The sequence below is a fragment of the Myotis davidii genome, unplaced genomic scaffold, assembly GCF_000327345.1.
Source record: "Myotis davidii unplaced genomic scaffold, ASM32734v1 scaffold299, whole genome shotgun sequence".
Lineage (NCBI taxonomy): Eukaryota > Metazoa > Chordata > Mammalia > Chiroptera > Vespertilionidae > Myotis > Myotis davidii.
The window spans coordinates 4755039-4766747 of NW_006293088.1; the positions used below are offsets into that span (position 1 = coordinate 4755039).

General features: G+C 45.9%; 1 protein-coding gene across 1 annotated transcript in view; it reads right to left on the bottom strand.

Annotated features, from left to right (window-relative positions):
• VPS13D (vacuolar protein sorting 13 homolog D (S. cerevisiae)) overlaps positions 1-11709 on the bottom strand; it is a 236959-nt gene that overhangs the window by 81172 nt on the left and 144078 nt on the right.

Below are 11709 nucleotides of genomic sequence, written 5' to 3' on the forward strand. Positions count from 1 at the left end.
ACGCACACACCTGGCAAGTGGGTTTTCCAAGCCAAAGGGGAAAACCTGGAGCACACCACTAGTAGGCACTTACTGCCCAGATGTGTCAAAGTGGGGAAAAAGGACAAAAGTCAAGCAGCTGACTTACAGTGTTTCAAGAACAGAATGTCTCCAGGGAAAATGTGGCAAAATATGTCTTTGATGATAAATGTAATTCCACAAAACTAGCAGCTAAAAGAAGCACCAGGCAGAATGAATGACAATTTAAGGCTAGACATAACCAAATGTTCAGACTCTTCCATTTGTTTTCTTCTGTTTTGAGGGATAAAAGAGAGGAATAAAGAATGTGCTGGAAATTTGGGGCATGTGCTCCAAACCTTCCCCGCACCCCGCTCCTCCTCCGCCCCCTCCCCCTCCTCCACCTCTTTCTCCCTCTATTCCTCTTTGTGAAAGGCCTTTAATTAGCTCACATCCTCTCCTGACCGGGCTCCCTAATCCATTCTGACACAGCCTGTTGGCCAGGCAGTGGGGACTGAGTGCAGGCCCTATTAGCCAGCTCCCAGCGGATCCTCTGCTCTTATCTCTACAGATGCCTGATGAGTTTGGTATCTTCCCTCCCAGCCCTCCTGGGAGGCCGCCCCAGCAGGTGCCCATTGGCAGTAGTGTTGTGTTACAGGCCTGAATGAATGATCCCCGCAGGAGCTGCAGACTGTTTTCACAGACTCAGAAGGCAGTCAAAAGTCCACCGCGTGAACTTGAAATGACCCCAGCTGCAGAGTCACTGGCGGGTTCACCGGGAGGGCAGGCACGCTTTATTAAACAACTAATACTCTTCACAGATAACTTTCCGAAAAAGCAAAAGTGTTAACTCTTTGCAATCTTTCTGGCAAGTGGAGGGGCTCGGCTGTGTGACTGGCTGTTGGAAGCCAGGTGAGGATTCTGGCCTGGAGGAGGGTCAGGCCAGGCACCATTTGGTCTGCTGCTTTGTTAAAGTGTTCCAGATTCAAGTAAAAAGGCACCTATTCTAGTGAGGACCGCGACAGCCCAAAGCCAGGCCGTCCCCAGCGCCATGCTGGAAGCCGGGACGTCCAGAGGCCCTGGCTCGCTCGCCCCTTTGCCTGCACACCACTGGGACACGCACGAGGAAAGGGTGACCAGGCTGTGAAGAAAGCGGCTGCTCGAACTCCCATCACCAGCAGGGCCGGCGTGGAAATCATTTTGCTCATGGCAGCCAGGGCAGCACAGTTAATTCCTTTTGAAGGATTCAGAAAAGGCACAAGTTCAGATCAAAGTGTTCTTATAATCAAGTTCTTTCCAGCTTGCTGGACAGACGGCAACAGAACATACCCAAATTTGCAGGATTCACTGCGGGGTGGCCCATGGCCTCTTCTTCCCGGGATTAAAATTAGTAAAAGGTCCACTTTTTCCTTTTCTTTCTTTCTTAACTCACAGACTATAGGAGCCCAGTGACAATAATCATAATCGATAACATGCAGATAGTCATATAAACATTAGAAGGAATTTTAAAAATTCAATTTAACCAACAAAGTTTCATTCATTTTGGCATCAACCAAGGACTGTGTCTATCAGAATTTTACCTCTATCCCATCTCACCAACTGCCCTCCAAATCTAATTTTGGAGGGCCTCCCCACACATTTGGGGGAGAGCCTGTCTTGTTTCCAGATGGGGTGCCCTTGCCTGGGTTTATTCCGTGCAGGAGATTTTGCTGAAGGACGATGACATGCTTCAAAGGAGGCACACTCCGCCCCCCCCCCGCCCCCATCCAGGGGAGCCAACCTTCACACAAAGTACGCTGCACACAGGGCTTGGGGTGCAACCACCAAGGCGGACATGACTTAGTACCTGTCCTCAGGAGCTAGTCTTGTGTAAAGACCCGGATAAACAGCTAAAACCCGCATGAAGGATGCTGAGAAGAGGCACACTAACTGCGTCAGGGCTGTGGCCACAGCTTCCTTCTCCCTCCCCCCTAGAAGGACAAGCAGCAGTGCCCACAGCTGCTGGCTCTACTTCAAAGACAACAGCAGGCCTGTAGCCAGAGGCCTGAGTCCTTGTGCTGGCCCCGAGGCGAGTGAGCTGCGAGAACCTTCCTGGGCCTCAGTTTCTCCATCTGCAACCTGAGAGGGCGAAAAGCTGATCTCCAAGTTCCTTCCCAGATCTGTGTCCCGAGTTTCCACTCAAGTACCAGGTGGTGCTGAGGGCCCAGACCTGGGGCGAGTGGCTGCCACGCTCGGCTGGAACGAGTGGGAAGGGTGTTAGGGTTGGGACCTCTCTTGGGAAGAACTCGAGATGGGTTCAATGGAAAGACAGATTAGAGAGTTAAGATACCATATTAAATGTTACTAAAACAAGGTTTCTCACAGAACTTTTTTTTTTTAAATAAAATTTCAGTTAGACACTGGTCACTATTGTGTTCTATCTTTTAAAGAAAAATAGTGGCAAATTCTTCCGTGTGTTTAATCTGAGATATTTCTCCTCCACATAGCTCCCTCATAAAGAGACCTTAATTTGTCTTGCCAACTGGCATGGAACTGTGGCAATCCTGCGAACTCGTCCTGCTGATGTGACTGGACGCAGAGCCCACGCAGGCGGCGGCAGGCCCCGAGACAGGCTGACAGCATCCATCCGCTGCCCCGTGTCTCCGGGACCGTGAGCCTGGAGGTCTGCAGGCCCCCTGAGGTCGTCCGGCCGACCACTCACACCCCTAGCACGCGGCCGGGACAGTGAGGCCCTCTCCGGAAGGAAGGCCTTTCCACAGCTGGCTGCCCCGGCAGGACGCTCCTCTGACGGGACGCTATCTGGCAGGGACAGCAGCGGGCTTAGCTGGGAGGCCTAGGCGCCAGCCCTGACTCCATGATTTTGGCAAAACTATTCAACCCGTGTGACTGAATGTCCCACCACGAAACAGGAAGTGATTATCACACCAGCCCTGCTGGCCCCATGAGACGCTGCAAGGTAAAATAATTTTTTTATTTAATTCCTGAGGGAAAATGGGTGCTTTCTGGAGCAGCAGTGAGGTCGATGGGACAGCTGGGGTAGAGAGGAGCCCGGGGCCTCGCCTCTTCTAAAGAAGTCAGTTACCTTTGCTGTGACTCAGTTTCTCCTTCTGTCACATGAAACTAACAACACCTGCGTTCTTTAACGCCTAAGTTGGGGAAAAATTAAGCAACGACAGGAGCATGCTACAAGGCTGCATTTCTATAAAGCTCCCAGGGGCTGTCAGTGGCTCTTCTTTTGGAACCGACTGGCATCCTCCTTGCCAATGTCCAAGTTACTAGTAAAAAAATAACCTCGCTGGCCACAGCCTCCTGCTGCGAAACATCACAAAGGCCAGAAAGCTGAAGCGATGGGCTGTTTCTGGAAGTACATTCTGCTAACTTTTCATTTCAGCGAAAACACGGAAAGTTACTGCTTCCAAAACAATGTGTTCTTATATAAATTCAATAGCTTGCAGGAAATGTTTACTTAAATATCTTCCTCTAATAAAGCGAACAGGTATTCCCCATAAATATTATTTTAATTCATTAGATTAAAAGATGTGCCCTAGCTGGTTTGGCTCAGTGGATAGAGCGTCAGCCTGCGGACCAAAGGGTCCCGGGTTCAATTCTGGTCAAGGGCATGTACCTTGGTTGCAGGCTTCTCCCAGGCTGAGGCAACCAATAGATGTGTTTCTCACACATCAATATTTCTCTCTGTTTTTCCCTCTCTCTAAAAATCAATGGAGAAATATCCTTGGGTGAGGATTTTTTAAAAAAGATGAATGAACAGACTGGAGGAGGGTCAGTTTCCCAAGCCTTCCTATATCGTAAGCAGAGCCCGCCCGACCCAGTAATGCACACCTGTCCTCATTCGATCCAGGTCAGTATCTCAGACCCGAGGGATGGGAGGGGCAGAGTGGAAATGGGACCTAAAAGTCACCCGCCTTTTCTATCTGCATTGCTACACATACAGCGTGATTTTGGATGTAATTCAGATTACGTGTGGGAGGAAAGTCATGAACTTTTAAAAAGCATCTTGTTTATTTCACATAAAAGCCATAAAATAGTCAGACAATAAAGATAAATCCAGCAGGTATTTCACTTATTTAACAGCTATTTGTTGAATGTACAACATGTGAAAATGATAGACTGGATAAAGGAGAGTCCACACGGGCACAACCTGGATCACTTCAATTTTTCCTACAACAACTATTTACGGTTAGTCACGGGGGAAACTGGCAATAAAAATGGTGACAGATAAGATCTTTGCCTTCTAGGAGCACTGAGTCTCCTGCGGGATGCAGATGAATAAACAGACGCCTGTGTGGTGCCTCTCAGCTCAAGGCCATCGCCTCCGTGAGGAACAGAATGGAGTGTTCCTTCCGTGGGCCCCACAGCTCCTTATCTCGTGGACTGGAAACCTCTACACAGATTCCAGCCCCAAAACTTGTTCTCTCTGTACCACGACTACTTACAAGTACTTCTTGTCCGCCTGACCTGTCCCACCTCCCTCAAAAAACCGTTTCTTTCAGTCTTACTTTCCTAAGCATCTGCCACAGCACTTCGCACCTAAGTGACACTGTGAGAAGTTCGCTGAAGGGCTGTTTGAGATGTGCACAAAGGTTACTTTCCAAGGAAAAATGCGGTCACTGCCTCAATGCGAGAATCAAGAGCCCTGGGAATTCAGAGTGGAGAGAACTGCACAGGGCGTCTGGGTTAGACACCTTACAGGTTTGGAGCCATCTGGCCAGAGATGGGGAGGAGAGTATTCCAAACGCAGGGAAAAGTATGAGCAAAAGGCAAAGGTGCGAGAGAGCCGCATGGCTGGGGACACAGGAAGTGACCGGAGGGGCAGCGTTCTGCCACTTTCTCTGCACCCTTTCCTTGACGTCCCCAATTTGGCTCCTAGTGTTTGAGCTTATCCCCAACCTCCTCATGAGCCCAACTAGGACATTACCTGGTTCTAAGGACTGGCACGGGAGGGCTTTCCCACTGGTATTTATGGAAAAGAAAAAAAGAGATGCTGTCTTTCCCATTTGCCTTTTGGAGGTAGGGATTCCCAGATGATGATGATGATCCAAAGAGCCTAGAAAATCCAGGTCCAGCACGGAGGAGTTAGATTTGGGAACGAATGGGAAGCTGTTTGAGCTGTACTTGGAAATGGTGCTGTTTCCAACTGCTTGTGATTTTGCCTCTGAAGCTGGGGGTTTGGTGGAGAACTACATCTGAGGGGCTGGGGAAAACATACAGGCAGACTCCCAAACTCACTTTGTTCTAAAATTTCTGGCTCCCACACTCACTCATGATTAAACATCAGGTCAAGGTAACTGGGCATCCCAAGCCCCACTTTCCTCACCTATAAAACGGAGCTGGCACCTTTCTCACGGTCCCTGTGGCAATGAGGCAGATGGGAAGCACCTCGTCCACCCTGACACCGAGCAGCTGCTCCATGAAGGAGGCGAGGTCTGTCACCCACAGCCCTTCCTGACCACAAGCACGGTTTCGGCCAAGGAATCCCTTCTTTCTCCTCAGAAAACACTTTGATTTGGCTTTTCCTCAAAATGGAAAGAGACTCAGAGAGATAATTATAGGGGGGGGAAAAAAAGGGCAAACAGAAAGGACCTTCCAAGCAGTGTTTTGACGTCTCACGGCCAAGAGAGTCTGACTTGCCCTTCAGGTGTTTATAAAATCGGACTATAGCTCACCTCGCCTTAGGTTGTCAGTTTTTCAGGAAAGGCCAAGGGCTGCTATGAGTAATATTACAGTGCCACACCCCTGGGGTAACCGGCCAACCGAAGAGAGCCTGAACTGACCGTTCTTCTTACCATGCTTTCACCAGGGTAGAGAACCGCTACTCTTTGGGGGACACAAATATTTCCTGTCTTTTCAATTTAGCAACTGGACATACTTTCCCACCAAGTAGACTGCAGTTTTGGACCATGGAGTGAATTCCTCTGAAACGAGATGTTCGGTCTCAGAAGATGACTTAAGGCCCTGACTTTTAACTGAGCTACTATTAGGAAGTGAAGAAAAGTTTAAAATTTTCCCCATCTTTCTGTTTCAAAAATAGAGCTTCGGTGGTGTCGGCCCTGCTCTTTGACTTCTGGCTGAGCTGCCTGATTAGGGTGGAAAGAAGGGAAAAGCTAAGCCCGTCCACTGAATCCTCAGAAGCAAGGCGGCTGCACAGGGAGGGTGGGGCAGCCTGGGAACTCTGGTCACGAATGTGATTCTCATGCCACCACTCAACTCCCACCCTCCCTTCCCCGCCCAGCACACGCCCACTTCCCACAGAGAGTTGAGATATGACCAAGTTAGGATGGGTCACTGATGGGTCATTCGGCGTCTAAAACTCGCCTCTAACCTAAAGGAGCTCAGACTAAAGGAACCATTTTAGTACTCAAGGTTATCAGAGGAAAATAAAACAGAAATTCTGTTGCCAAGAATTTGAGTCATTTCTCCAGATACGACAACGCGAAGGCACCTCCTCTTGACTGGAAAAAGAAACCCCTTGGGTGACTTATTTAAGATCAAAGTCTTTTTGAAAAGAGAAAACTACATTCTCTGAGGGATAGATTACTGTCTGAAGTGAATTTCATTTAACACAAAGTTTTGTGCCAACTTAAATACACTAAAAACCCCAATGCTTGTAAGAAGGCATTCACCTATTACTTGCTTATAGGTACATGGAAAAGCTATTATGGGGATAATCAGCTCAACTATAAAATGGAGCAGCCATCCATAATGACAAAAACAGATACAAGTCATAAACTGCTTTTCCCCCTCAGAATCCACGCAGGCAGCCACTCAGTGCATTCTTTGTGCAAAGATAAAACTTCTGCCTTGACTAAACAGGGCTTTTAGTCTTGTTTGAGCCTATAAATACACTCCCCAAAAGACAAACACAAACAAATGCTGTTTCTTAAACAAAAGGCAGATGGACCCCTCTGCCCTCAAGAAGGTCACCATACACACGATAGGAGGTTGGCTCATGGCAGGGCTGGCTGAGACTCTCGGGGGCAGGGACATGGAAGTCAGTTCCCACTGATGGCCGCTATTGCCTGAAGGGAGGCAGCTCCCCCGCATACCGTACCCCAAACAGAGACGAACGCAATCGAACAAAATATTACCTAAAGTCCTAGCTACGTTTTCCTCTGAACTATCTAAACAGTCTCAACTTCTTCTCCCTCCCTATTTTTCTTTCGCACTTAACTTGCTTGTACTTATCATCAGTTTTCCTAAGAGCTATGAAAGCTCATTCTGAGACCAGGCAGGGCTTTTTGGTTGTTTGCTTTTTGTTTTCCTTGTTGTTGTTATGTTTTAATATAAAGAGACTTGTCTAGAGCAAACCAAGCAGTTAGCAATGTGTATCTAAAGTGTCACTAAAGCCCAGAATCAAGACACCTAGTGCAGAAGATCAGGTCTTGGTTCTGCAGTGACCTGGCTGACCTTGGGCAGCTCACCTCACCTCTCTGGCCTTAGTTTTTTCATTTATATACTTGGGCTCAGGCCACCTACCCTATCTGCTGACCAGGTAATTATGATGATCAAATGATGCCACACAAGTCAAACTATGTTTGCAATCACCAAGGTTCTAGTAAGAACCTACATGCCTAAAAGGAGATGGTGATGGTCACGACCAATCCAACCTAAGAATGAGCACAATCACCATTTCTTGACTTAAATGGCACAGTAGCAGTCACCTTGCCAGCTAACAAAGTGATGTCAAATTATAAGCTTCTGGTGTGAAGTTAGCAGTCATTCATTTTTTATATTCCCTATAGTGCGTGGAAGAAAGCCTTATACAAATAAAGGAAATACATATCGGGGGTAGGGGGAAGGCCTTTAGAATTAGCTAGACTTGGTTTCCAATCCATCTTGCCATTTCTAGTTGTATGATCTTGACAAAATTATTTAACTTCTCCAAGTCTCATCTTCCTGGACTGAAGACGACATTAGCACACATATTACACCCAATGAATGGATGTAACGGATTTACCACAAGGGCTGACAAACAGGTGTTCAATAAATATTTATAAATTAGTACGTGTTCCCTAGTGAAGAAGGGTGTTCAGCCCTGTTCATTCATCTTTTTCCTACTAATGTTGTTTATACCAAGAAATATTAGGTCTTTACCCAGTTCATAACTAAAAAAACTTATTAAAAACAATAAAACAATTAGCTACATAGAATAAAATATATTAAGTAAAAACCAACAGAAAGCTCACATTGCCTTGACAAAAATTTAGATCTGCAGAATTTGAGCTGGGAAATTTGGGCTCGTTAGAAATAAACGCCATAAAGAAAAAGAGAGAAATAACCCTACCATACCTGCCCATACCACTGCAAAAGGTATCAGTAATAGGAACATGCAGTGAATAATGAACCATGAATTCTCATTTCCATGAACAACAATTGGCTTTGATGAAAATGATTTTGGTTAAAAATAGGGAAAATTATTAAAATATTTGCATTCATAAGCACAGAGTCAAAACATAGCTGGGATCAAAAAAGTGCCCGGGATCAAAGCACCCTATACGGCCTTGATAATGACACAGAGAAAATGGGAAGCAGCACAGAACAGAGCAGAGGTCCCGTGATGATCAAAAGTGCTTCTCCCCTTTGCTGGAAGAAATTAAGTCTGCTGCTGGCTTTCTTCCCTTAGGAAGACCAGGTGACAGCTGTAGAGAGCAACCCCTGAGTTTTTACAGGGGCAGCAGAGAGAATGGGATCATTTGCTCTATTGTTAACATCTGAGGTTTTCCTAGTTTGAAAAGAAGTTGTCTTTTTTTTAGAACTATGTAATTTTCCTGCAAGTATAAGAAAATATTACACAGTAATTACAGACAGAAGGGGAACTGGGGTCTATATAAGAGAGGGAATTTGTTCAGTGGGCGTCTCCCCACTTCTCTGGCTTTGAAAGAGGTCAGAGGGTCTACAGATAGTCACATGACACCCAACTAGGAAAATTCATGCTGCAGAGAGGAGCCGTTTCTCTGACAGGGTGTTAGGATTTGAAATGCTGTGCTTTTATTAAATAAGGCATATGCCATGAAAGGATTTCAGGAGTGGCGGGTTTGCCATGGCCTTAGGAATGGGGCCAGATCTTTAAGGTTGTACTCAAAGGGTTGGAGTCATTTTTCCAAGATCCAGGCAAGTGAGTTGTGGAACAGAGGCCCCCAGCATGGTGGCTAATCCCTGGGTCCTATCATCTTAGAGCCGGAATCCTGAACCTGACTTCTGAGGGTTGGGGGATGAAAGGAAAGGGATAAGAGAAATAAAGGGCACAGATTATTTTCTAGCTATATTTCCTTGAGGCTAATATTAAATAAATTAAATAACTGTTTATGTAATGAGACATTCCAGAAGAGGATATGATAGCCCTGAAATTAAAAATCTGCTGTGAGTAATTCACAACATCGATCCAAGATAACTAAGACCTGCAGGTCTATTACCTTCTAAGTGACAGAATGAATTCCCTCTTAACTTCTCACTAGATTTTCACCTACTTCATCTCTTTTGCTCCTCAGGTCAGAGGATCAGGGAAAATGACCATCACTTTTTCATAGGTTAAAAAACAGCTTTCAAGATTAACAGAGAAAGGATTCTTTAAAGCAGAGGTGGGGAATGTCCGACCTATAAGGCCCACAAAATCATTTGTTCTGGCCCTGCCAAGGCATTAGGAGTGAGTTAATTAAATGTTTGACCAAATATAACGGGCTAATTTTTAAGTTGATAATTTTGTATGGCCCGAGAATGATGTTATAAATATCCAAATGGCCCCTGGCAGAAAAAAGGTTCCCCACGCCTGATTTAAAGGGAGGAATGAGACTAGAACTCATCAGCCCTAAGCTCCCCTTAACACACAACCCTATGTCTACAAAAATGACAATTTGGGGGGAGGCATGAACCTCTCTGAGAATCTAATAAAGACTTTACATCCTTGCTCAGGAAAAATACGCGCGCGCGCGCTCGCGCTCACACACACACACACACACACACACACACACACACACACATAATATTTATAATTAATTTCAAGAGGTTTATGAGTTTTTCCACTCCACACACAGCCCATGGAACCAAGGTCTAGTCTTCGCAGCCCTGTGGGGCTGGCTGGCTGCTGGGGCTCTGTGAGGTGCAGTCCCGTTGTCTCTGACCCCTTTCTTTAATCAAGGGAACCTAGGCACTCTTTAAAGGAATACTTCCCACAGGCCAACAGTTGATTATTGTGGTCATTTGCACTTCCTTAAACTCCTCTTGTATACACAGAAAAGCAAACACAACATTCCCCCAAAGCAACATTAAAGGTCTGATCGCAACCCACAACACTACAAGAAAATGGAGATCTTTAGCCACACGACATACATGCAGAATCACAGATTACTTGAGTTGGTATTTAGTCGATGGACTTGGCTTTTAGAGCTATCATTGCTGATATGAAGTAGTACTTGTAAGTCTCTTTGTTTTCTTATCTTAGAGATATATGGACTAACCTTTATAACACATCCAGGGATCTTGGTATCAAGATAAATTACACAGCAATTCCTCTGAGTAGCAGCCTGTGGCACCAATACTGACGAGCTTACTAAAGGCAAGAGAACTGCATGCAGAAGGACCCACCCACTTGGGAAGCCGGCTTCCCATTAGAGAGCCCTTGGGGCCTGGAAAGCAGTACCTTTATATGCAAACCCACCAATAATACAAAGCATGAAATCCAATAAAATGCATGACCATTGTCATCAGGGGTCAGGAGTATTCTGCCCTCTCTTTCTGCTTAAGTTATATTCTCATGCTGACTCTTAAGCTTCAAAAAGTTTCCAGGGGAAACAAGAACCAGAAAATAAACAAGACTTCCATAAATGAGAAAGAATAGAGAGGCCCAACCTTCTTCCTCAGGATGCAGCAGAGGACTCTGGGAAAGCCCACAGGGCTCACCTGTGGAGTCTCCAACTTCTTCCTTCACATCCACAGGTTAACTATGGAGGGTTCTAAGAGCCACACTGGCCCAAATGGAGCGTGACTCTCCGCTCTCTGCGCCTGAGGCCCCCTCCTCTGTAGACTGTAACGTACTGGCTTTCATTTCAAGGGTACAGTCTAAACATTTACATTGATGCAAATAGAAGAGTCAAAGTGAAGCCCATTTCTCCTGTTCAGTCTATATTTTTATGACATCATATCTCCTTTTGTTCTCACAGGAAGCCAGTAAAGGTGCATTTCTATTCTCGGTTGAGAAAGGCCTCTCAGTACAACACAGTGCATTTATTTCCCAAATCAAAGCAAAGCCCAGGGATACAAAAACAAAGAAATTATAAAACCGCGGAGACTTGCTATGCTGATTAGAATTTAATGAAATTAAGTAAAATCTTTAAACTGGCGCTTACAATAAACATTTACACACACCTGCCCACATCAAGTCAGTGGGAGTCTGTGCCACGGCAGAGCAGTGCTGTGCTGCTGTCGGGTGAAGGTCCAAGGGCAGCGCAAGAAGGAGTTCAAGGATGGAATGCGTGTGCTCATTCGACTCTGAATCCAAGTCTATTTCCAAACACGATTACAAAATCTCCTTCTCCCATCTCCAAAAGCCAGAGAGTTGCCTATTTTGAACCACAAACCGAACTATACACCTTTGGGCTGGTTTAATAGAACTACAGTATTGAAAGAATGGGTCAGCTCTAGAAAATAGTTTGGAAAACAGGAATACATTCCCAGCTTCCACACATTACCAAGAAGGCT